The sequence below is a fragment of the Euleptes europaea genome, chromosome 6, assembly GCF_029931775.1.
Source record: "Euleptes europaea isolate rEulEur1 chromosome 6, rEulEur1.hap1, whole genome shotgun sequence".
In the NCBI taxonomy this organism is placed as follows: domain Eukaryota; kingdom Metazoa; phylum Chordata; class Lepidosauria; order Squamata; family Sphaerodactylidae; genus Euleptes; species Euleptes europaea.
Window position 1 is genome coordinate 25,605,649 of NC_079317.1, and position 24,877 is coordinate 25,630,525.

Genomic DNA, 24,877 nt, shown 5'->3' on the forward strand with positions numbered 1-24,877 from the left:
CATGTTTTTCTTCCTCTGAAATGGGGCTTTTCAAGAAATATTCAGTGTGTACCACTAAAATGGCCCAGTCCAATGACCAAGTTCCATCTTTTCCTGACTTTCCTCCATCTCCTAAATTGAAGACGTGTAAGTTGACTTCTGAGGGGCCAACTCTGTCTGACCCAAGCTACTGGTGAATGCATCAAAACCCATTGTTCATCATCATGGCCTCTTTGCAGTCCCACATGGGAACTGCGCTTGCGCAGGCCTGCCGCAGAATGCTTAGAAAGCTTCTTTTAAGCCCAGCAACAAGGATTGCTCCCCCTCCCCTCTGGCAATGATCCTTCCTGCCCTTTTGGACACATGACAGAGGGGCAGGAAGCATCCTTCCCTCAGTTCTCTTTCTGCTGCTGCAGTTAGAGGACGCTTTGTAGCTTCACCTGTCTTTGGAGAGTTTTCTCTCGGCGTTTAGTCGTCTTTCTCTTCAAGTTTTTATATCTCCTCCACCCATCTTGGATACAGGATGGCACTCTTCAAGAAATGTAAGAGCTGCGGGAACAAGATGGCTAAATTGGATGAACATGGGGACTGCCTCATGTGCCTGAGTGAGGGCACACCTTAGTGTTTTATGTCATTGGGTCAAGTCCTTAAGCTAGTCTTATGCTACAGTGGGCACAATAAGGGCTGCAGTCTATCATCACAGGACTTTAGTAAATGTATTAAGTCATCTGTTTTGGCTTTCTATATGTTATCATATAAACTACTTTTTCTCCTAACAATCATTAACGTTAGTCCTGTATTTGTCTTGTTAACAAGAAAATCCACAGGGTTTGCTATTGGCCAAATAATTCAGCATACTAGAAATCTCTGCTTTCATTTATTTACAATATTATTGTCTAGCTTTTTGACTGCAATGACAGACTTTAAATATTATGGATTGAGAGCTGGCTGAAAAATAGGAAGCAGAGAGTAGGAATCAATGGTCAGCTCTCACAATGGCGGGATGTGAGCAGGTGCCTCAGGGATCTGTGTTGGGACCGGTGCTTTTCAACCTGTTCATCAGTGACCTGGAGTTGGGGTTAAACAGTGAAGTAGCCAGGTTTGCAGATGACACCAAATTATTTAGGGTGGTTAAAACAAAATCAGACTGTGAAGAGCTCCAGAAGGATCTCTACGTACTGGAAGAATGGGCATTAAAATGGCAAATGAGATTCAATGTAAGTGTAAAGTGATGCATATTGGGGCAAAAAATCCCAACTTCACATATACACTAATGGGATCTGTGCTGGCAGCGACAGACCAAGAAAGGGATCTTGGGGTGGTAGTGGATAACTCAATGAAGATGTCAACCCAGTGTGCGGCTACTGTAAAAAAGGCAAATTCTATGCTGGCCATAATTAGACGAGGAATAGAGAATAAAACTGCTGATATCATACTGCCCTTGTACAAATCTATGGTGAGCCCACACTTGGAATACTGTGTACAGTTCTGGTCACCACACCTAAAAAAGGATATCAGAGAGCTTGAGAAGGTGCAGAAAAGAGCAACCAAAATGATTAGGGGACTAGAGCAACTGTCCTATGGGGAGCAGTTAGGATGCTTAGGGCTGTTTAGCTTGGAAAGAAGGCGCCTAAGGGGAGACATGATTCGGTCTATAAAATTATGCATGGTTTGGAGAGAGTGGACAGGGAGAAGTTTTTCTCCCTCTCCCATAATACTAGAACATGGGGTCATCTGCTAAAGCTGGAGGGCGAGAGATTCAAAACAGATAAAGGGAAGTATTTTTTCACACAACGCATAGTTAAATTGTGGAACTCCCTGCCCCAGGATGTGGTGATGGCTGCCAGCTTGGAGGGCTTTAAGAGGGGAGTGGACATATTCATGGAGGAAAGGGATATTCATGGCTATTAGTTAGAATGGATACTAGTCATGCTGCATACCTATTCTCTCTAGTATCAGAGGAGCATGCCTATTATTTTGGGTGCTGTGGAACACAAGCAGGATGGTGCTACTGCACTCGTCTTATTTGTGGCTTCCTAGAGGCACCTGGTTGGCCACTGTGTGAACAGACTGCTGGACTTGATGGGCCTTGGTCTGATCCAGCAGGGCCTTTCTTATGTTCTTATGTTCTTATGCCTCCTCCAAGGTAAGAGGAGGTCTCAGTAAGATTTCAAGTAATCAGGAAGAAGGGTTTCTATAGTATATTGCCCTTCCTCATGACTAGCAAAAGCAAAATACATGAGGGAAATGCATTCACATTAATTTAATACACAATCCAGCTGTTCTTAATATTGAATTTGTGTCACCATGGCACAAATGTTGGATTTTTAAAATTTTTGCCTAATTAAATGAATTCCCTGGGCTGCAAGGCTGTCCGTTGCAAGAGGCTCAACTGTTGACCAAAGCTCTTACCAGCTAGCAGCATCACTCTACCACCTATCATTGCTAGGAATAATGGAAAAGAAGATAACTAAATGGCCGAGGCACTGATGGGTCCCAGTAGAGTGCCAAGGCAATGGGTCAGAGTTTTAAAGCCCTTGGCTATCAAGCCAGAGGTAGCTGCCAACCAAATACTATAGACTATTGGGCACCGGGCTTCAGGCTGACAAAGACAAGAGTTTTATGAAGTACTTAGCAGGTCATGTTACGTGGCTGGTTGGGTGGGTTCAGGTTGGTGAGACACAACTTCTGCAGGCTCAAAATAGGTAATGGTAGCTCTGGGCTGACTAACATAACTGGGTGTTTGTGGTGAATGTTGAGTGTTCATGTAATAAAGGGACCACATTGATGTATTGCAAGGCAGGGGAAACATTAGGCTGCTGGAAAGTCGTCATGGACTTCTGCCGTTGTCAGGAAAGTGACAGTAAGATACTTGATTGGTTACTAAAGCAATTTCTACATCAAGTTCTGTGACTGCGTGACAGTTGTTCCTGTGTAACTGCTGTACTATTGCCGTGTCTGTTTATTTACACAGATGGGAGGTGAGCTTGAAACAACAACCCAGTGAATTTCCTAGAAATGTGAACATATTTCACCCTGATCCTCCTAAAGTTAATTATCATTTGGGCTGCCATCCTATGCAAACCTGCTTGAGAGTAACTCTCACTGAGGTGGTGGTGTACTTTAAGATCCCTTGAAAAAATGGGGTGTTAAATTAGTCAAAACTAATTTGTGTTGTTCCCAATGGAACTTAATCACAACTAAACTTTAGCTTGATGTATTTTTATTTCTGTTTATTGGATTAATAGCAATTAAAAATATCCCCATGGAAGAGGCATTTATCAAATAAGAATACCTGAACTATCCCAGTTAAAGGCAGCACTAGGAACCTTCTAAAACACACTCAGCAAACAGACCAAATGTTAATGCATTATTTTAACTGCCTTGGTCTTAGGTGGGAAAACAATTATTCATGTATGTTGGAGAAATACTAATGCTCTGTTTATTTTTATAAATATCCCTAGGGTAAAACCACCATTGCTGTGATTGCCAGACATGCATCCCTTGCTTGTGATGTCGCAACCCTTACATTAACATTGAAGAACTCCTGCTCATATCTTAAAGTAATGCACTACACTCTGTCTGTTCAACTCTCTGTTTCAGACTGGCTATCACAAATGGACAATGCCTCAAAACATCTAAAGAATTTACCGGTAAGGATCCAAAACCCTACCTGTCAAATCATTACTTCTTTTTTTCAGTCTCTTTCCTGTCCTTCCCTAAGGCTTTGGACTAGGTCAGGGCAAGGCATGTCCCAGCTGGCTTCAAGGCTACAGGATAGATGGTTCCAAAGACATGCTCACAAGGACATTAAGAGTAAGCCTAACTTTAATGTGGCCCAAGAGAAAGAATAGTGGGGGGACATCAGCGAACCTCTTGGCTTCTGTTTGGCACTTTATAATTAGCACATTTATATCCTGCTTTCTTATACCATACCTAATGGAGCTATCAATCCATAAACCATAGAAATACAACAGCATAAATACCACTCCAACATAAAGCCAACAAAATCATAAAATATACTACTTTGTGATCTGTGCGCACCACATTGATGTGTTTTGCAACTGTGCAGAGCAACAACTGGGGAACTGTTTGGTGCAAACCCGTCCCCCTCAAAAATGCGGCCTTGTGCTGTGCATATGTCAAAGAATAGGATTTGTGCATTCCCACTCTGTTCTCTTTTGTCTGCTGCTTCAACATCCCCAATTTGGAATCGGTCACTGGTTTTCGCTTCTCTTAGGGCCAAACTACACAATAGAGTTTTTTAACAAGTTGTTGTTGTTGTTTTTTGCTCCCCCAAAACAACTGGCTTTCACCTCAGTCACACTGGTGCTGCAGGAACCTCGCCTTTAAAGCCTTCAGGAAGTGATTTGACTGAGAACAGCCTTGTGGTGGGGAGGGGACTCCTGCCTCCCCGACCTGTCTTTTTCAAGAGTCTAAATTGTCCCACTCTGAAATCCAGTTCCATATTTCAACAAACTGAAATGCCCCAGTCTCTTTAGCCATATCTTATAGGCAATATGCTCCAACCCCTTAATCATTTTGGTTGTCTTCTTCTGCACTTTTTCCAGTGCAATATCATTTTTGAGATACAGCGACAAGAACTGCATACAGTATTCCAAATGAGGCCACACCATACATCTGTACGGGCATTACAAAATAGGCCAATTTATTTTCAGTCCCTTTCCTGATAATCCCCAGTATGTAGTTTGCCTTTTTTTAAACCACTGCCACACACTGAGTTGATATTTGCATCAAGCAATCCACTATATCACCAAGATCTCTTTCCCTCTCAGTCACTGCCATTGCTGACCCCATAAGCATATATTTAAAGTTAGGTTTTGTTGTTCCAACATACATCACCTTACATTTAACTACATAGAACTTCATTTGCCACATTGTTGCCCACTCGCTCATCCTCCTGTGTATCTTTACAGTCTGCCTTGATTTCTGCAACCCTAACTGATTTGGTATCACCTGCAAATCTGGCCACTACACTGTTCATCTCCAAACAATTTATTAGTAAATTAAATACCACCAGTCCCAATACCAATCCTTTTGAGAACCCACTCCTCACTTCCCTCCTTTACAAAATCTATCCACCTATTCCTACTCTCTGTTGCCCTGTCATTTAACAGATTTTTAATCCATAAGAGGACCCACCCTCTTATCCTATAACAGTGAAGCACACTCAGGAGTCTTTGGTGAGACACAGGGTTCCTGCTGGGGTCAGGGGATGTCCTGCCTGCCCCCAGCTTCTGCTGCCTACTCCATTCTGGAGAGAAAAATACATTTTAAAATCACAGTCAACATGATGGTGTTATGCCCAGAAGTGATATCACTCAGCTCAAGAAATCACCAGTTTTCCTAGAAGCAACGTAAGACCATTGTACTGATGCCCCCCCCCATGTTCCCGCCCCTCCCTACTCTCGCTGGTTGCCAGCCACTGTTTGGCTACCCTGGTGAGATACCTTGTCAGAAGCCTTTTGGAAGTTCCAAGTATATAATGTTTGCCAGGTCACCCATATACACATTCTTTTACTTTGCTCAAAAAACTCCAAAATGTTGGGGAGGCAGGACTTCCCTTTGCAGATGCTGCTGATTTTCCTTCAGCAGGCTTCATTCTTCAATAGGCTTAAGAATTCTATTTTTAATAATGGTTTCTACTAATTTACCAGGGACATATATTAGGTTAACTGTTATTTCCTGGATCCCCCCTCTGCACCCCTATTTAAGGATTGGTATAAACTTTGGTATTTTGCAGCCCTCCGGTACGAAAGCAGATTTTAGTAACAAGTTACGTATACTTGTTAGTAGTTCAACAATTTCACATTGGAGTTCGTTAAAAAATCTCCAAGCAACTAATTATGACCTTAAAACACGTGGCAGACTATCGATCAATACTGATTTCCACAGGAGTGGCTTTTCAACACCATATTTGGTAGAGGCAGCACAGGGAAAACTGAGAAAGGATACTGTTCTGTCATTATGGACAAGGAAAAAAAGAACAGCAACACTTCAGGGAGGACTGTGTAGTCTGCAGCCGTGACCTACAAGATTGCAAATTACTTGGCATGCATGGCTCAATACCATTTCTTTCTCTGAGAAAAGGAATCTCCTCGGTCTTTGACCACCTTCCCCAAGGTATCTAGGACATGGTTGCCACTTTTAATGAAGAGGCTCTCCAGTAGTCCAAGAGACAAAATTTTAACCTCAAAACACATGACAGAATGTGGATCAAAACAGAACTACACGGGAGTTGCTCTTCAAGGAGACCTACTTCCTGATCTTGATTTAAACACAACTTATATTTTGAGTTGTATTGTATATTTTATATTCACAACACTAATACATTTTAGACAGAATAATACACTACTAGTTGAAATCTAGAATCTCCATTGCACCTATCCAATCATGTAATATGTAGTCTGTTTAATCTCTAGAACATAGGGTTGCCAACCTCCAGGTAATAGCTGGAGATCTCCTGCTTGCTATCTGTTGTCTTCCCAAACAGGTGAACTACAGGCCCCCATCTAGACTGGGAATTGCTGTTCCACTCACAGAAAACTTTTACAATGCTGACCCTGAACAGCCTAGAATGAGAGATTTTTTTCAGGGATCAAAAGTAAGTCTTGCTAGTTATACCCACAGAACCTTTGATAACGTGTATTTTTAAATTGCTATCCATTTTCTATACCCTGCTGTCAATGTTTTGATTAATGTAAACAAATCTATATAATTACAAGGGATGTTGTCAGGCGTGCTTTCTTCTGCTCTCAGCAGCCTGTCAGACTGAGAATGTTTTGGTTTCGAGGCCGAGCCTGCTAACTGTTGAATTCCTGTTCCAGCGCTATCTCCCGTGGGAATGGCTCCTCGTTGGGAGGGGGGTTACCGTGACCCGTTGTGACTCATACTTTCCAATATAGGCCTTGTACTGTGCTACCAGTTCCCAGTTGTGCCAATTTACCTGTTAGCTCTGTAAACCTGTAGGTTTTCCAATAAATCAACTCTCTTTTGGACTCCTCGTCTGTGGATGTTGTTTGTGGGATTACCACGGGGACAAGTGCTCACAGATGTTGAACAGTGAAAAGGGTTTCACTTCCCAGAATACATTTCTGTACAACCTCCAAACCTGTGTACATTCTCCATCCATGGAATTTGGCCCAGGAATCCTGCCTGCACCTTCTACACACTCTGTCTCTGTAAATGGTTGTGTCACCTGCCTGCCTTTCTGCTACCCAGGATTTTATTATTGCTGCTTAGAATCATAGAATCATAGAGTTGGAAGGGACCACCAGGTCATCTAGTCCAACCCCCTGCCCAATGCAGGAAACTAACAAATACCTCCCCCCGCATCCCCAGTGACCCCAACCCTCCCCCCGCCATGCAGGATCCCACAATCAAAGCACTCCCGACAGATGGCCATCTAACCTCTGCTTAAAGACCTCCAAAGACGGGGACTCCACCACCTTCCGAGGCAGCACATTCCACCATCAAACAGCCCTCGCTGTCAGAAAGTTCTTCCTAATGTTTAGGTGGAATCGCTTTTCTCTTAGTTTAAATCCATTACTCCGTGTCCTAGTCTCTGGAGCAACAGAGAACAAGCTAGTTCCCTCATCAACATGACATCCCTTCAAATATTTAAACATGGCTATCATGTCTCCCCTCAACCTTCTCTTCTCCAAACTAAACAAACCCAATTCCCTAAGTCTCTCCTCCTAGGGCATGGATTCCAGACCTTTGACCATTCTGGTCGCCCTTCTCTGGACACGCTCCAACTTGTCAACATCCTTCTTCAATTGTGGAGCCCAAAACTGGACACAGTATTCCAAGTGAGGTCTGACCAATGCAGAATACAGTGGTAGTATTACTTCCCTTGATCTAGACACAATACTCCTATTGATGCAGCCCAGAATTGCATTGGCCTTCTTAGCCGCCGTATTACACTGTTGACTCATGTTCAGTTTGTGGTCCACTAAGACTCCCAGATCTCTTTCACATGTACTGTTGTCAAGCCATCTATCTCCCATCCTGAACCTGTTCCTTATGTTGTTTTTGCCTAGGTGAAATACTTTACACTTCTCCCTATTGAAATCCATTTTATTGCTTATGGCCCAGCTCTCCAGTCTATCGAGGTCATTCTGAACTCTGACCCTACCCTTCGGGGTATTAACTACCCCTCCTAACTTAATGTCATCTGCAAATTTCATTAGAATGCTGTCTATTCCATCATCTAAGTCATTTATAAAAATATGAAATAGTACCCGTCCCAGGACAGACCCCTGTGGTACCACACTGGTCACTCCTCTCCAGGATGAAGTTGTGCCATTAATGAGCACCCTTTGGGTGCTTGGTTAATCATTGGTAATAATGCTGATTTCTGAGACCAAATTTTAGATAGTAATGGGAGAAAACTAATCAGCATTTTTCTCACAGTTGATAATATAGCAGATCAGAATTGGGTCATGTTTTGGAGCAGTTGCGCAACCATCTCACAACAAAGTAAAGAGAGGCATAACATTTTTAAAGTAGTGGGACTGACAAGCACAGTTTTTTTATTCTGAAGATGAGCCCTGAAAAAAAAGCTTTTTAAAATTTCATCTGATTAAGCAAGCTCATGAGACAGACAACAATGCCAAGAGAAGACTGATCTGGCCTACAGGTCCAGCAGAAGGTTGCAGAGGTCCATGTTTTACTGTATATGGCTGAACTGGACTAGGGATAGCTGGAGAGCCCCGGTAAAAATTTCCATCAGCAATGAATGCTTTGTCACCAATTTAAGAGCTCAATTGAAGTAAAGCAGCTCTACTGAGGGACAAACTGGATTAAATCCAAAAGGCCCGTGATTAGAATCTTCTGCATTTTTTAAAAAAGAGGTAGTTAACAATCCCTTTGAAGATTCACATGATGTTCTGATGGTTTAAACCAGAGCATTGCATACTAGACTAGAGCACTGGTATATTGTTACACCAATCCATTAAAAAGCAGTAGCTTCACGGTGCAGCAGAAAATAATGTTTTTCCTTGGTACCTAAATGTTAATTGTGAAGCTGTCAAGTGGACCTTTCTTAAGGAGTGCCTTCCATATATGTGGTGCCCCATCTGAAGATAAAGAGCTCAGATGAAGCTCTGAGTTCAGGAACTGGTTTACATGTAGGGTTGCCAACCTCCAGGTACTAGCTGGAGATCTGCTTTTACAACTGATCTCCAGCCAACAGAGATCAGTTCACCTGAAGAAAATGGCAATTGGACTCTATGGCATTAAAGTCCCTCCCCAAACCCCACCCTCCTCAGGCTCCACCCCAAAAACCTCCCGCCGATGGTAAAAAGGGACCTGTCAACCCTAATCACATAGGAAAACTTTATTCAGATAGCTAGAGACCATCCAATTCCACAGTGTAAAGGGGTCAGGGAATAAGAGGAAACTCAGAAAAACAGGGGAAACTCTTCTATTTTATGACACACTCAGTAGGGCTGTTGAAAAAAAAATTCGGTATAGTTCAGCTTCGGCAAAATTTGGCCCTTTTAAATTCAGGCTGTGCCGAAGTCCGAACTCCCCCGCTTCGGATCCCCGAAATTCGGGCGAGATCCGGAGTTCGGGGGAAAATCCCCCCCCCCCGCACGCCTTTAAGGGGCTTCCCTGAAGGCGCGAGCGGGGGGGAGCCAAACCCCGAATTTGCCAAATTTATTTCCGAACAACCCGAAGTTGGGGAATTTGTCTCCCTCCGTTTCCCGCCTTTTTAAAATTCGGTTCGTCCTGAATCGGAAACCGCCGAATCGGGGGAAATTTGGTGGTTTTTCGGTTCGGAACGAACTGAATCGACAGCCCTAACACTCAGGAATCCCATCTCTCCAGTTCCTTTTGTTTCTCATTCAAGGGAGCACTTCTGTTATGCTTTCTCCTCATTGTAAGGCCAAAGTGGTTCCATATTCTTCCCTGTCGTCACCCTTCCAACTTTCATAGTTCTATTATCTACTCATACCACTTTCTATCAAATTTGGTGCAGAGGACTTTACTATCCCACTCCAACCCACAGATTTCTCAATGGTAAAGTGGTAATGTTTGCTAGCTAAATTGAAGCTAAATTGAGAGCTGCATTATTTAGTTATTTTTAATTCAAAATTTTTGAATGATAGGAGAAACTGAGATTCCTTTCATTTGCATATCTCTCTGCAGTCTTCTGGGACTTACAAGCAGTGTGCTAACAAGACAAGGCGGTCCCAATGTGGTTGTACAGATCATATGAAGGTGTCATTCTTTGTCGACTTTTCAGACTGCAAGGAAAAGGTAAGAACCACTTGCCGCGACATTAGAAATATTTTTGTAATAGGATTAAGCCAAGTAGGATGCTCTGGACAGTGCTAAGAATGATACAGTCTCATACGTAGATGACAGCTCATCATCGGCACTCCTCCAGTACATCCATGATGCTCTTTCCCCTTGTTCCCATCCATCTCCCCTCTTCTCTGTCACGTCATGCTTCTGCCTCTCTTACTGCCCCACTGTAGACAGGTTCGCATCTGCTACAGAAGTGGCTAAAGAGAATGACCTGCAGTTATGCTTCAGTGTAGTTGTGTCGGTCTGCAGTAGAACAGACAGATTTGAGTCCTTAGAGACCAACAAGATTTTGGGGATATACGCTTTTGAGAGTCAGACCTCCCTTCTTCAGATACCCTGCAGTTATCTAACAATAGGACTATGCATTACAACTTTTAGCCGGCCAATATTGCAATCAGGTGATCTTTTATCAAGGGGGGCTAATAACAGATGGTGTCCTAATAGTTTGGGGTATCTCAAGTGCTTGGAATGAGATACCAATCAGAGTTTAGAAAAGGTAATGTGGGGAGGGAACAGAAAAACAGCAAAAGTGGTTGGTGGTTTGAATTGGGAGACTTTCTTGGTAGAGCAGGGCGGTCACCTTGTGGTGATTGTACAGATTGCTGTCTGGGGATCTGCTGCCTGCTGAAGGAATGCCTGTTTATTTCTATCATGTTCTGCTTGGTATTTGTAAATAAATTTATTATTATGTGCAGTGTAGGTCCCCTGTGTTTTTGCTTCCAAGGAAATTAAACTTGCAGTGGTGGCTCTGCCTATTCTCAGTGCTTATGGAGGTGGCCCTGGGATTTTTCATTGTTTAGAGAAGTGGGGAGGATATATGACCTGTTGCTTTCCAACTGCTCAAATTCAGGTAGATGTGTGACTGAATACAGTGGATGGACACACAGAGGTCCACTTCATGTGGTGCTAGGACATGCTTCCTGTCTGTCCAGTGGATAGCACAGCCTTAGGACAAGTTATACCTTTGACTGAGCTATACTATAAAAACGGAATCATGCAGCTGCAAAAAAGTTGCATCAGACCAGACAAGAAACCTGTTTAATGGAACTACCTTAGATTGTGCCACGTCTGATACTCAAGTAGCCCCATTTAAATCAATGCACTTTAAAAGGTATAGCTGTACTGCATTTTCTTTTAATATCAACCATTTGGATGTCACTTCTCTTCAGGCGATCCGGATGAAATATCCAATCGTAAACCTTCCCCTCAGTTTCACTGTTGCGAATGAGGATGGATCTGTAAATTTGACAGCTCCTTATTTTGTCACGATAACAGAAGTCAACAACAGAACAAACTGGGAGGTTTCAGGTAGGGGAGGCAGAAAATTTAATCATTTGGATTAAGGAAAACAGAATGAGATTCTGCAATTTCTTGTCAATTTGGAGCCCCTGCGGATCATCAGCTTTTTGTGCACTCATTTCTTAGTTGGCTGTCTTGTTTCAGTGGATTGCTATAATTGTAGGAATTATCACACAGGGGCAACCCTCTTACAACCCCATCCTAACACCCCAGCACCAGTGCAATGTCAGCGCCCTCCTCTGTACTTTGTGCTGGCTCTCTAAAAGAGGTGCAAGTGAATAGAAGAACTAATGCAGACCATAATAATTGCATCAGACACCCTAGCAGCCCATCAGTCATAGCATGGCATGGCCTGGTGATAGGCAGACAGTGATCCATCCACAGATTGCATGCTGATGCAGCCACACACCCCTAACATCAAGCTTCCACTGCCCACACCCAAATCACAAGGAAAGGAACAGAGGGAATATAGCAGCTTCCACCCTGAAGAGGACTGTGGCATGACTAATAAGAGCTGTGGAAGGAACACACATCAGGGAGTTCCGCAGATGAGAAGTCCCTTCCTGCAACAATGTTCCTTTTTGCCAGGCCCATACATGCAATGAAAGAAGAAGCATGGACACTCCAACCATATTGCATGCTTCTGTAACTCACTCAGCAAAAGCAACACCGATAAAATACCCAGGATCTCTGCCACACAAGGGTTCAAGTATTGGAGGGGAAGGGTACCAGCCTTTCGCCAGACAAGGGATGAAGACACAAGGTCAGCAACAAGAATACATACAAATACCCACTCACAGAAGGTCTTCTGGCCTGCCCTTCAATAGTTCACTAGGCAAGAGCAATCAAGGTCTGTAAAAAAATGCTCTGTTCAAATTCCAGCAAGGGGAATGCTAGTTGGATGACAAACCTCACCTTTTGACTACAAAGAACAAGACAAGAGAGAGGGGATTAGGACCCACACTGTGCACATGCTGGAAAAGACCAGCTAAATAGTCGTAAGGTGGACCTGGAAGGAATCCCTGGCACAACTGAGCTTTTGCACTGCCTACATACAATCACATGGATGGGCCACAGATGTAGGGTTGCCAGGTCCCTCTTCGCCACCGGCAGGAGGTTTTCATGGCAGAGCCTGAGGTGGGTGGGGTTTGAGGAGGGAAGGCACTGGGGAGAGAAATGCCCCCTGCAGGACACCCAATACCAAAGGGTATCGCAGTGAGATCCTCTCCCCTAGCCATCCTCTGTGTCTGACCCTGGAGAAATGATATCAGCCCCTGCAAGAACTGTCTCATGTAATCCAATTTTGGTGAGGTGGTCTGCCGTGTCAAACAATGCTGAGAGGTATAACAATAACCGCAGCGCAGACCCACCCCAGTCCAGCTATCTGCGGAGATTGTCTGTGAGGGCGACCAACACAGTCTCAGTCCCATGGCCAGGTCAGAAGCCGGACTGGAATGGGTCTAGTACCATTCATTAACATAGAGATGGGCTGGGCTGCAGGACTGCGTACACTTCCACTCTTGAGTGCAACTACTTCTATGCTTCCACTGTTAGGTTTAACCAGAGTTAAGTTGGCACCTTGATGACCATTAAGCATGGTTAACAGTAATCAGGACTCCAGTGTAATGTTTGCTCTAGCAAGCTACTACATAGCAAGTTTTGCTGTGCATTTAGTCATGTCTCTGATACTACTCAGACTTTACAGAAGATATTTTCTTTAAGATACAGCTATATGGTTATTCCAGTCCTACTTTTTGGAGTAAGTTACTGAATTGTAAACCATGAAAGTATCACTCAGGGATTATTTTAATTGTTTTTCAGGAACCAAGGCAACATCGAGCATGTTTAAAATGAGAAACTATTTGGGACACAGACTCAAGAATACACTGTATAATCCAGATGGTCTCACTCTAAGCATACATGTAAGTTTTAGATAAAATATCTGTTTTGAACTAGAAATCCAAACGGGTACCTGAAGTCCTCCAAAGCTCTGTATCCATTGTACATTGCTCCAAAGTCTGTTAAGAATGTTATATAGGATCGACGGTTCCTTCTGTTGACATATTGGGATGCTGGACATGCATCAAAATTTGTTATATCATATTTCATCAGGAAAACCTGGCCAGTGGACCACATGTTTAGCTCTTCTTAAAAGCCCTTCTATCCCAGAGTTGTTTACATGCATTCTTTGTAGTATCTCTTTTCTCATGTCCTTCAGTGGGAATATTCACTATCCTTTAAATATATGCCATCTTGCATGTTTTTATCACAATAGTGCCAATACTTTCAAGAGGACATTGGGGCTTCTTCCTGGGTGTCTACCCAACCTGCTAACATCACAGATGTCCTGATTTGTAGGTCATTGGCCTGTAGCATTCTTTTCTGAGCTTTGAGGTCCTTGCTGCAGGATGGGTAGCTAGCAAGCTTGATTAATATTCTCCAACCCCTCTTGTAGCTCTTCAACCTCAACCGAACTGACTATCTCATACATCATAAAGTCTTGCCTGTCTGTCTGCATTTCCTGTGGCAAGGCAGCTCTGGACTGACAATAAGCTATATGCATCTCATTTCCTTTTTTATATGGAGTAACACTGCAATCTGCGTAGTGAGTATTATAGGCATTTTGGAGCTGACGATAATGGCTTGTTAAAAAATAATTTTCAGTGGTTTGTGATCTGTATCAACATGGATGGATTTCTGACCTCCTGTATACTGGTTGAAGGTACTGGCAAACACTACTGCTAAACATTCTTTTTCAATCTGGGCATCGTGACAGCCATGCATCTGCACAGATGTGACCCCTAAACGAAGCTAGCCACAGTGCAAAGTGCTCCTTTGTTTGCTTCCTGTTAAATCAGCTTGCCTATCTTTCTTCTGCATTGATTTTGAAATGCAGGTTGTCAGTTGTGGGGGACTTCAACATCCATGTCAAGACAGTTTAGGATTTTGTGGCTAGCAGTCAACTATGGGGCAGTCTCAAAACATTTCAAGTCCATCAGAAAATATATATATATTCTTTGTCTGGCTTTCCATAGCAGGCAGACGACATGGTCTGGGAGAGAAGGGAATTTTATAAACTCCATCACCACGGGCACATCATTTATTTACATAAGAACATAAGAAAAGCCCTGCTGGATCAGACCAAGGCCCATTAAGTCCAGCAGTCTGTTCACACAGTGGCCAACCAGGTGCCTCTAGGAAGCCACAAACATTGGTGATGTTTAGACTCACAGGAACTCAAAAAGATCTCTATGGGTGGGAGGCTAGTTAAGACGGTCTGCCCTTGCAGGTGGATGCATCGAGATGGTTTCCTTTCGACCCTCAGGGAGTTTCCTGTGAGCGTAACTGCTGTTTCTATCCATGTCTTGGTGGATTTCTATGTAACCCAGGTCTAGGGTCTCCTTCCTTAAAGTCTTCCTTAAAGACTCCCCCTTTTTCTAAGCCACTTTGGTTAAACTGGCAGAGGGAAATTTGCACCACTGGATATGGTACTCCCCATCCCTAAAACTCCTCTTCCTTCCCAAACTAAAGATCAGAGTCTGAAGATGAACAATGGCCTATGAAGTCAGAGCCTTACTCCTTAAGAGTGCAACTCTTGCCTAATGTCTTGGGTTTTGAAAGTGCTGCCCCGTAGCAAAATGTAGTTTGGCAGATGGTAGCTTCCAGCACGCCGGTAACCAGCATCCTGGAAGTGCTGTTTTCTTGCAGAATCCAGAAAATTCAGGGGTGACTACCACAGTTCCTTGCAACCAGGCCACTGATCTGTAGAGAAGTTCTAAGGGCCATCCTCCTCCACAGGAAGTGATTTCAACCAACAGAGGCTAGGAGGGTCCATACCAGAAGAAATCAGGTTTAATGGGAAGAGATGGTTTGAGGGCCAACGTCCTTCCCACAAAACTATTTCAGTCAATGGAGGCTAAGAGGGAGGGACTGCCGCAAAAAGACATCATCTCATGTAAAAGGAACAGTCCAGCAGCAAAGTACTGAATGAAGCTACAGTGAAACTTGCTTTCTTCCTGCCTACTGGTTCTTCAGCTGAGGCCTGCCAGCAATAAAGCAGTCACTTGGAGTGAGCACAAGGGCTTCTAAAAGGCTCTCCTCCTCCCTCTTTTCTCCAGTTCAGGAATGAATAGCCACAAGCCACCAAGGTTACGCTAAGCAAACTAGCTACATACATACAAATTAAGTAATTGCTTTGCTCCACCCAACAGCCTACATTCCCAAAGCTCTACATCTGAAATGCAGAGACAGATGGTTGACAACATAAATGGTTCCTGTGCTGTTCCACCCAGAAGAGTTCAGCAATGCCCTACTTTTCTGGGAGTTGCGAACAATCTCAAGTGTGAAGGAAAGCTCAAACATGAGTTAGCATCTATCTCTGAGCTTATTTTGCAGCAGTGATGGTAACTCTGCCAACACAGTCATCCAATAGAGCTATTCCCAGTGTTGTGAAATCTTCATCTGAACCCGACATAGTAATCCAGAACCCTTGCAGGCACGCTATGATTTATTTCCAGTTGCTTTTACTGATAAAAAAAATCACTTGCATCTGTTTTGATTTAGATGCCAGAGTTTGTGCAGTACTTCTACAGGATGCTCAGGGTACTGTCTAAGCTATCAGCACACGATGTAGCCATCTTGCTGAAGCTACACAAGATGGGTATGACAAGTATTTGGATGGGAGTGTCACGGTCCATGCCGTTAAGGTAGCCCAGCTCCTAGAATTGACCCCTTCCTAAAAAGTGATCTGTATCTATTCAGCCCGTTACCCACTAAGCAGGGATCAACACTTTCCATCTCTCACGAGATAGACTTTCTATTGAATTGTTCCAGTAAAAATATGAAAAGAATATATAGATAAAAATATTATTTATTTCACATAAAATATATGCATGTAAATAATTACAGAAATAAAAACTATATTAGTTAGTTCAACAGGAACAAAATATTCTATGTATGCAAGCAATATTAGCAATATCAACAATCTCTATGACTCTATATGAGAGTTTCCCAAGTATATATTTCATTCAGGAAATAATACAGTTTACAGAAATCTTGTAAAATAATGGTTAGTGCATTGAATAAGTATTCTACTTCAAATTATTTAAATATAAGACATACTTTACCCAGTTATGTCATTGCAGAGTTTCTGTAAGGATTCTATGAGTTCATTTAGAATAGTTAGATTTCCTTCAGGTATTCTGTAAGTATTATTCTGTTATTTCAATGCCTTTAGTAGGAGAGATCTCTTTGGTTCTTTGGTTTCATGTTAGAGCTGGTTCTATTACTCTTCCAGCAGTCTGTTTGTGACTGAAGTCATGAGACCACAGAGTCTCTATATATTTGAGGTTTCTGGGTCTGAAGCCCATGTTCAGATTAGAAAAAGCTATGTGAAAGCCATTTCTAAGCATGCATTTGATGTAAGCATTGCTGTATAGTTAAGAGCCACTTTGATGGTTTAACTATATTGTAATTAATTAGTATTTGCGGTTACTATGTGTAAAGTTTAACATTATGTGTAGAGTATAAAACTCTATTCTACTGTCTCTCTGGCAGTGCCAATCTTTAGAGAGATACTGAGTATAGTTCAGTTTAAGAGCATAAGGCTCCATGGATCTCCATCCATGTATTTCCAATTATATGTATTCCAATTAGAGTAATTCTATGTGTAAGCCATCGTTGGCTGTAATGCATGTATATGTATGCATGTGTATGTCAGACAGTTCTGTGTCAGACCTCAGTCTTAGAACTGACTGCAGAACACATTCAGTGCTCTCACCTTGTGTAGAGAAACCCCTGAAATATGCCCTGGTAATGGGCTTCTTTAGAGAAGCTGCATTTACATCTTGTCTATCAGAACTAGGAAGTCTGTATATAAGATAGATCTTATGAGAAGACATTAGTCTTGTTAGAACAAATGAGTTCTCAATGTCACCATATTCAAAGATGGTAAGATCCATACCCTCATGATCCTTAGAATATAAGGGTCTTCATCATATTCAGGATGAAGCATTTGTACAGACAGTTATTCCAGACAATCAGTCTTCAGAGAGACAGACTGTATGGCTTAGTAACTCTCTCTGTAAGAGTTCTCCAGAATTAAAAGACAAGAATAAATGAAGTCCTGATTCATGCAAGAATCAGATTTCCTAATTCACGCAAGAATTAGATTGCCAAGTCTTTTTACATCTCTTGGTAGCTGGAAGAAGTCCATAGGTCAGCATGTTCAGACCATCAGGATCTTCTCTAACCTGTAGTCAGAGAAAGGTCTCTATTTATATCTTCCCAGTGTCCTTGGATTGATGCTGATCTAATCAACAGTAGGCTTACAAGCAGTACTCGACTATGAGCTTGCCTACCTCCAACAGTCAGTCAGCAGGTCAATAATAGTTAGACTATACACCTAATTGACATCTGCATTGGTTGTCTAACTTAGTGCTTCTGAGTGCAGCTATGACCTTCAGCTGGGACAGTAGTAGTAAATGGTTACAATATCAAGACTTTGAATGGCATAATAGGTTACCCACCTTGAGCTTAATACTATCACAGGTATTTTAGTTTATTTTAGTTTACAAGAACCTTGGATTGCTTCTATAATGAATGACTACAACAGTAGAATCTGGCTTGCTACTTCTGAACAGCAAGTAAGCCTTGAGCTTCTTCAGTCCCAGTCTGTGAAGTGATTACATCTTTTCAATATATTTAATCCTTATGAAACCTAATGGGACATGCTTCCATATCAAAATTCTGGTTATATGGTCGCAGCCCATGACAGGAGGACCTCCTGGGAACCTTGTGTATGGTGCCTTGAGGTTCGTGAGGGGGGGAAAGGCAGGACCGTTTAGTTACTGGCACTTGGATGATCTTTAGTTGTTGCAACCTGAAGAAGTTCACAGAGTGGTTAAAGGGATACAGCTAGGGTTGGCAGCTCCAGGTAGGGAATTACCTGGAGATTTTGGGGGCAGAGCCTGAGGAGGGCTGGGCTTGGAGAGGGGAGGGACTTCAATGCCATAGAGTCCAATGGCCAAAGCAGCCATTTTCTCCAGGGGACTGATCTCTATCACCTGGTGATCAGTTGTAACAGTGGGAGATCTCCAGCTACCACCTGGAGGTTGGCAACCCTAGATACAGCTGTATACCTTACCCTTGCCTATCTTCCCTTTCTTTTCCACAGGGATCTGAGCTTTTCCATTTTAGGGTAGCAGCTATTCCTGGAATCTCCTTTTGTAGCTTATTTGATGAATTTCAGGTATAGTGAACAACCATTAACATCATTTAGAAATACCAAAATAACAATAAAATACAGGTTTATAACAAACATTCCTGAATATTTAGCTATTAATTTCAACAGGTATGTTTGTTAAACGGCAGTGATGGTATATCTAATAGTAAAATATGCCATGAAGTTAAAAGAAAAAAAAAATCTACCGGAGGGGGTATGCTAAGGAAGAGGCTTCTGCCAATTCTTCCCAAAATCTCTTTTCTTAATCACTTTCTGCCGAGGGTAAATAGTTAATATGAAAAAGTAGTGGTTAAAATGTTGGACAAGAATCTGGGAGACCCAGGTTCAAACCCCCAGTCTGCCATAGAAGCTCACTGGATGACCTGGGACCAGTCACACATTCTCAGGCTAACTTACCTCAGAGCCTTGCTATGAGGATCAAATGGACAAGAGAATGATGTCCGCCGCTTTGGGGCCCCATTAGGTATGTACTGGATAGTGCTGCGTCTCCACAACTTTGAAATGATGGGCTATTCACCAAACTAAAAATACAATCATAGAAATTAGCTATGTACTAAATGCAAAATGTAATTGAGCCTTTAGATCTGGTTACTGCCTCCCACATTTCCAATGTACATATACAGTAAGCAGGCACACACAGAAGTTTAGAGGAAGCCAAGTATCTGTACTATGGCACACCATCAGCTCTCAGAGAAAAGTGAGTTGTTTATGGTCATTCTATGAGTCCTTTGTTGACTTAATTAGTGTACCTATGGCCTTCTTTCACTAAATGTTATAGGATTGAGGGGTGGGGGTTGGAAAGCCAAGAATGGGAGATGTAGCAATTAATCAGTGCCTTAATTTCCAAAATGGGAGATGCCTATGTTACACATGCTTGCAATTCATGTTCTCCAACCTATATATTATCCCCTAATACAAGGAAGATATTATTTATTTACTTATTTATTTTTCGATTTATACCCCACCCTCAATCCCTGGCCCATGGTCAGGCTCAGGGCGAGTGACACAATCAAACCACATCCAATACAGTAAAATCACAATATAAATGAACCTTAATTTTTTTAAAAATTTTTTTAAACCAATCTCAATTATTAATCAATTTATAAGTAAACAAGTGGTGCTTAACATTAGAGCATATGGCCACTGTGGGCCTGGAAAAAGCAGTCAGGGCCCCCAAATGTTTAGTTGTTAACAGCCTAGAGGGAGTAGGGAAGCCAGCTCTGATGGCAACCATTGCGACCCTCAACTATAGCCCATAGGCCTGGTGGAATATCTCCATTTTACAGGCCCTGCAGAATTTAAGATCCCACAGGGATCATAGTTCAGTTAAGGAACAGAGGGAGTTGAAGTCTTTGGGAGTAGGGTTGCCAGCTCCAGGTTGGAAAATTCCTGGATATTTGGGGTGGAGCGTGGGGAGTGTGGGGTTTGGGATGGGGAGAGAGTAAAAGACATTCTGCACATGCCCATAGGCATGCATTCATTTACACAGGCAAATTACAGCAAGATGGTTTACATTTAACGATTAAAACCAGGTACCAGGCTAAGTGAAACTGGGCCTTCATTTTTCTGCTCTGACTCCACCTTCCCCACACCCCTGGTCCTATGACCCTGCTTACTCCTGAGGCAAAATCCTGCTGGAAACAGAGGAGGCAACCCCAAATTATTATGAATCTCCCTGTCATTTTCTGCCCACTGTTCTGCCCGCTTGTTACTGTGGGCTTTTAAAAGGGCAGTAACAACAAAGAAATACAAAAATGGATAGGGTTGCCAGGTCCCTCTTTGCTATCAGCGGGAGATTTTTGGGGCAGAGCCTGAGGAGGGAGGGGTTTGGCAGGGGAGGGACTTAAATGCCATAGAGTCCAATTGCCAAAGCGGCCATTTTCTCCAGGTGAACTGATCTCTATCGGCTGGAGATCAGTTGTATTAGCAGGAGATCTCCTGCTAATTACCTGGAGGTTGGCAACCCTACAAATGGATCAGGAAAAAAAGGGGTTGGGAAGAGGTAAATTGATTGGGCTGCAGCTGGCATTGTTTTCCAGGCTGTCAGGACAAAAACTGCTTGCAGGTTTCCCTTATCTCTGTGGAAAGGCCCAGAACTTTTTAAAAAAATGAAAGTTAAGAATTGGGAGGTGGAACATGACATATTTTGGGGGAGACATGACTCCCAAGTATCCCTGTAGCTATTTATCTGGTTCCAATATTTTGCCAATAGGACATGGCCATCATAAATTAGTATTCAGCCTTTGAAGAAGAAGGGTTTGAAATTACAATGTTTCCTGTTGCAGATTTATGTTGATGATGCTCCATTGGCTTTCCCAGGAGATTATCTTATCGCTTCAATTACATCTGTACTAGTAGGATTTATAATCTTTGTGGCATTTATTCTGCAAGTATATGACATTCAGGTATGGAGCATTTTGAAGGAGAAACTAATACAAACAAGAAAAGTGAGTCGAAGTGCACCTTCAATATCTTCAGCTCTTAACTAGTGAAAACTTTTGACTGTCAACCATGGCAGCCAAGATCCTTTTTTTACAATTTAGTTGTTAGAAATTTTGTTCTTCCATCTTTACTTGGAGCATGAAATAGTTACAGCCTTTGTTAGGAAAAATATTTTTCAGAATATGTAAAAAACATGTTTACCTGTTGTTAAGTATGCAAATTGTGGTCATTGTTTGACATGTTAAACAGAATTTTATTTGGGAGGGTAATGTTAATAAATATAACTACCCACATGTCTGAGCTCTTATTTCTTGGTTACAGAATCTGTTACAAGTGCAGCACTAAAGGGCTCTTTTCATCAGCTTTATTGCATGTAGACAGTAGCAAAAAGTAGTGTTCTGAAGATCACAAATTAACTAGTGTGAAATATACTGTTGTTGTTTTTTTGGAAAAGAAGGCAAAAGAAGTTTTCAAAAAATAACATTCGCATTTCCAAGCCTGAAGCCAGATTGGTCAAGATCCAGTTCGTTCACTTCGTTCAGGAAACCCTTAGGCTGTCCAGCCACCACCCATCCAATCACCATGCTCAAGAATGGATCATTTGAGACTGGTCAGTGAGTGGATGCATCATACACAGCCTCTTTCAAAGCTCCAGTGACCACCCCCTCTCTACTAGAGGCATTAAGTGCCTCTCAGGCTCAGTCAGCTACTCCCTTCACACGCGCACAGGCAGGTTATGGCCATGAGTGGGGCGGGGGGAGGCAGTGACATCGGGGCTTGGCAATGTTCTTCTGTGGGAAATCCAGAAGCGACACCTCTTCTCTCTAAGAATCGCCTCAATGGTAAACCTGTTTTCACCTGGAACCTCAATGGTAAAACCAACAAGCAGGGATCCCCAATCTTTATGAGCCAACTGGCACTTTTGGAATTCTAACACACAGTGGTGGGGCGCAACCACAAAGTGGCTGCTCAAGTGGTGGAGCCAGCCACAAAGTGACAGGCAGTGAGGTTATGCATAACTCTAATCGTAACTCTTCAACATTTCTGGCAGAAGCTCTACTTAATAGATGCCTTTTAAACCAACATATTTAAAAAATATTTTCTTCCGTACACACAGTTTATCATCAGCCACACGGTGAAAATCCATGTTCTGTGGTCACGGCTGCTGCTGAAGCAGCATCTTAAAAATCTACATTAGGGAAAGAAAAAAATAAAACCCACCCTCCTTATCACTGACTTCAGCCTAGGTCCTTCCAAAAAATCTCTTCAAATTCTGCTTTTCCCAGCACAATATTTCTGCTTGTGTGTGTTTTGTAGATTTATCATGAAAGGGATTTAATCTTGCTCGTTAAAAGCAATAGTCACAGCTGCTGCTAAAGCAGCTTCTTAAAAATCTGCATAGCCTATCTGATCTCCACTGGCCAATCAGAAGCCCTGCTGGGCTAGGGTTGCCAGCCTCCAGGTACTAGCTGGAGATCTCCTGCTATTACAACTGATCTCCAGCCGATAGAGGACGACACACACACTAAAGAAAAGAAACAAAAAGAACCTTTGAATTACTTGCCGCTCACAAGGCCACCAAAAGCCCTCCTTTCTTTCCTATACTCAGGAATAATTTAAACAGTAAACAGTAAATCTTTGCCTTTGGACTGTAAAAGAGTTTAACCTCTGCTTAACCCCTAGAAGCATGCAGGATTTAGATATAGATATAAAAGATCACTTCAACTACAATTCCAACAGATAAAACACATACTAATATTAGGGTTGCCAACCTCCAGGTACTAGCTGGAGAACTCCTGGTATTACAACTGGTTTCAGCCAATAGAGATCAGTTCCCCTGGAGAAAATGGCCACTTTGGCAATTGGACTCTATGACATTGAATAGGGTTGCCAGGTCTCTCTTCACCACCGGCAGGAGGTTTTTCGGGTGGAGCCTGAGGAAGGCAGGGTTTGGGGAGGGGAGGGACTTCAATGCCATAGAGTCCAACTGACATAGCAACAATTTTATCCAGGTGAACTGGTCTCTATCAGCTGGAGATCAGTTGTAATAGCAGGAGATCTCCAGCTAGTACCTGGAGGTTGGCAACCCTAGCACTGAAGTCCCTCTCTTCACCAAACCCCGCCCTCCTCAGGTTCCACCCCGAAAACCTCCCACCGATGGCAAAGAGGGAACTGGCAACCCTAACTAATATATCACAAATATATTTGACACCGGAAAAGTCCAGCAGGTCTGGGATACAAAACAGCATCAGAAAACAGCATGTTGCTTCTCTTTGAATTTACACCCAATTTCACATCAATGTTGTTGTGCTCCCCCATTCTCATAGAGTCCGATAAAAGAATGAGGGCAGGAGGTTGGTTTGATTACAGCTTGCTTTATTGCCCAAGAAGTCATAACTGGGTGAGCCAGGATCCGGACAAACTGCTCTGCGATCCTGTCACACCGAGGCAGGGCAAATGCAAGAGGTTTTATAGACGTTTGACATTCCAAGACAACAATGATACATTTTCTTAACATCCGATTTTAGCTTGTCAATGCAACGTCAGCCTCGCTACATTAATGAATTGAGCCTGTTTCCTTGAGAAAGTTCACAGCGTTCTCTTTGCAAAGAGAAACGAAAGTTAACGAAGGGGAGGGGAAGCCTTTTGGAACGTGTGTGCGTACGTGCTTGGTGCTAAAAGGAAAGGGGGACCACTGGGAAGCGGCTTCTGTGGTTTTGCTTGTAAGCAGCTTATGCGTGTAGCTTGTGTGCATGTCTGAATGTGAAACAGGTATGATTACTCAGGCACAACAATGTGAGGCAATTATAATTGTTTATATCTAGCCTCATAGAAGATGGGAATACTAGTTTCACAGAAAATATGACATGTGAGCTTTGTTACAGCAACATACGAACAGTATGAAGTATGTGAATCGAAACACCTGTGAAACTGGTTAAATAAATAGGGGTTTGTTTTAACATAAAAGTTGATAGTCAAAATCATTCATTTATATTAGCAGAAAGTTTACGCTTAGAATATTAACTGAGAGATCCCATCTCTAAATTTTTGTCAACATTTGCCAATTACCCTTTTTGCAGGGTGGCTTCCTCTTCTGAACATGATTTCAGGCGTACAGCCTTCGGTTTCTGCAGGCCCACTTCCTATATGACAGGAGTGGAACGGAGACATCTTTCAGTGGCTGTAATGCCACATGGCTCCAGTAACATATTAATTAAGTTGGGAGGGTGGATGCCGTGTGAAGTTTTCAAAGCAGGGCTAGAACCCCCCAGCCACCCCCCACACACACACATGCATGTAGGGGGAAATGGCATGGGAACTTTCCATATAATCTGGCCCTGCCACATGGTTTTCCTGTCTGACAGGCCACAACCACTCGTGGAACCTGATCTTCGTCTCTCTGAGGCGGCAGCTGGATTCTCCCAACTGCCATCCTTTGGAACCCCCGGCAAGGAACTGTTAACGGGCTCTTGGGGAAGAGGGCAAAATGGCCCCGTGAAGCTGGTGACAAAGCCAGGCAAAAGGACAGCGAGAAAGAAAGACTGAAGCAAAGACAGTTAAGCAGTTCTCCTTTCC